This window comes from Melanerpes formicivorus, unplaced genomic scaffold (assembly GCF_026170545.1).
Source record: "Melanerpes formicivorus ecotype bairdi unplaced genomic scaffold, bMelFor1.0.p_v2 SCAF_142, whole genome shotgun sequence".
NCBI classification, from domain to species: Eukaryota; Metazoa; Chordata; class Aves; order Piciformes; family Picidae; genus Melanerpes; species Melanerpes formicivorus.
In genome coordinates, this window is record NW_027142494.1 from 157,501 (window position 1) to 160,000 (window position 2,500).

Consider the following 2,500-nt stretch of genomic DNA (forward strand, 5'->3'; position numbering starts at 1 on the left):
GTCAACTTTTTTTCTTTTCCCCTCTTTCGTTGCCGAGCCCGGGCTGGGCTCCGGCTCACGGACGGGCGAAACCCGTCCAACACCGCTGAGGGTGCGCCAGCGGCCGCTCCAAACCGCCGCGCCTTTGCTTGGCCCCGCGGGTCCCCTCTCTGACCCGGGGGAAAGCCACCGAGAAGCCAGACGGACCCCTGCCCAGCCGCCTGGCGGGTGGCTCGGAGCAGCCGCTCAGCAGCGCTGCCCTGGCAGTGCTCGGCGTCACTCGTTCCCTCATATACGGAACTGGAGGGCCGTCAGCTCCGCGAGCACACAACCAGCCGACCTCCGCCCAGCGGCAAGTCGCAGAAATCACGCCGGCTTGTACGATGACGTAGGCGGAGGCAGAGCGCAACAGCGACCCCTTGGTGACAACCGCGATCTCCGCGGAGAGCACGTCTACTCGCCGAGGGAGAGCACGTCTACCTCCCGGCTGAGGGAGAGCATGTCTACTCGCCGAGGGAGAGCACGTCTACTCACCGAGGGAGAGCACGTCTACTCGCCGAGGAAGAGCACGTCTACTCGCCGAGGGAGAGCACGTCTACCTCCCGCCTGAGGGAGAGCACGGGGGCGGGGGGGGGGCAAAGACAGGCGGCAGCCGCTTCGGTGAACGTCACCCGGGAGGCGACCGGGACCGGCCCGGGAAGCCATCGTCCGGCCCCGGATCCCGGCCGCGGCCGGACCGGCTCGAATCCCCGCGGCCCCGGCACGGGGGAGGCCCAAACACTGGCGGCAGCCGCTTCGGTGAACATCACCCTGGAGGCGATCGGGGCCGTCCCGGGGCCGTCCCGGTAAGCCGGCGACCGGCATGGGTTCCCGGCCACGGCCGGACCTGCACTGGGTGCCGCCGCCTCGGGTTCTCGGGACGGTATGGATCCGCCGACTCGTTCGCCGGCGGTGGGGCGAGGCAGTGGAGGGGGTGCGGGGAGAAGCAGCAGCGGAGGCGGGGGGCGGGGGGGGACGATAGTGGCGGGGGGTGGGGGGTGCTCGAAGGCAGCCGGCAGCCGGTTCGGTGAACATTCGCCGGGGCGGGGGGGGCGACCTGTCCGTGCCCGGGGCAGCCCCGGGAAGCCGGCAGCCAGCATGGGGTCCCGGCAGCACCTCTTCCCTGCCCTGGGACTTGCCATGCCTAGCGGCCGGTTGCCGGGTGGGGGGGAGCGATGAGAGGCGGGGCGCAGCGGCCGGGGCAGCGCCGGGCGGCAGCGGGGGACGGGGCGGGTGGGGTAGGCGTCGAGCGGCAAGCCCTCGGCTGCAGCGAATGTTCGGCGGTGCGGGGGGGGCGGGGAACGGGACGACACGTTGGGGGCGCCGAGTCCGAGCCACCCCCGGCCCCAGGGGCGGCCGGAGGGGGAGGCCGGTGCCTGGCCCTGGGAGCTGCTGGGCGCCGGATGGCCGACGGTGCGTCAGAAGCCGCCCGAGCGGTCGAGCAGGTCCTCCAGAAAGGCCTAGGGTGGCTTCAAGGGCCCCGGGAGCAGTCGAGAGAGGCCTCCAGACAGGTCTGGAGTGGATGGGAGGCCTTCCAAAGCAGACAAGGGAGGCTGCCAGCGGGGCCTAGGCTGGCACTGCAGCCTGTAAATGGTTGGGGGGGGGGCCTCTGGTGGGGCCTGGGGTGGGTCGGAAGCCTGCAGAGCATGCGGGGGAGGCTTCTGGTGCGGTCTGGGCTGGCGCTGAGTCCCCCAGAGTGGCGGAGGAAGGCCTCTGGTGCGGCCTGGAGTCTTTGGGTGGCTGCCAGAGAGGAGGAAAAGATCCTCTGGTGCGGCCTGTGGTGGCTGAGAAGCCTGCAGAGCGTGCGGGGGAGGCTTCTGCTGCGGCCTGGGGTGGGTCAGAAGCCTGCAGAGTGTGCGGGAGAGGCTTCTGGTGCGGCCTGGGGTCTCTGGGTGGCCTCTAGAGAGGTGCAAAAGGCCCTCTGGCTTGGGCTGGGGTGGCTCTGGGACCCCTGCCACACAGTGGAGAGAGGCCTCCGGCCCGCCACCTGTGTCCCTGTGTCCCTGTGTCCCTGTGTGCCTGAGTGCCTGTGTCCCTGTGTACCTGTGTCCCTTTGTGCCAGAGTGCCTGTGTCCCTGTGTCCCTGTGTGCCTGAGTGCCTGTGTCCCTGCGTCCCTGTGTCCCTGTGTGCCTGAGTGCCTGTGTCCCTGTGTCCCTGTGTGCCTGAGTGCCTGTGTCCCTGTGTCCCTGTGTCCCTGTGTGCCTGAGTGCCTGTTTCCCTGTTTGTGTACCTGTGTGCGAGAGTGTCCGGCACGCCACCCAGCGGCGGCGGGCAAGCAGGTAGGCGGGTGGGCGGGCCGGCGAGGGCCAGTGTGAGTTTGGGGGGTGGGAGGGGAGGCGGCAGCTGGAAGCGTCAGAGGAGGGGGCGTGGCTCCGGCTGGCCCCGGGAGCAGGTTCCCGGGACCGGGACCGGCTGGACCCGGCAGGTGGTTGATCCCGGGGCGGGGGGCAGAGGCGGCGGGACGCGGCAGCTGCGTGTGCG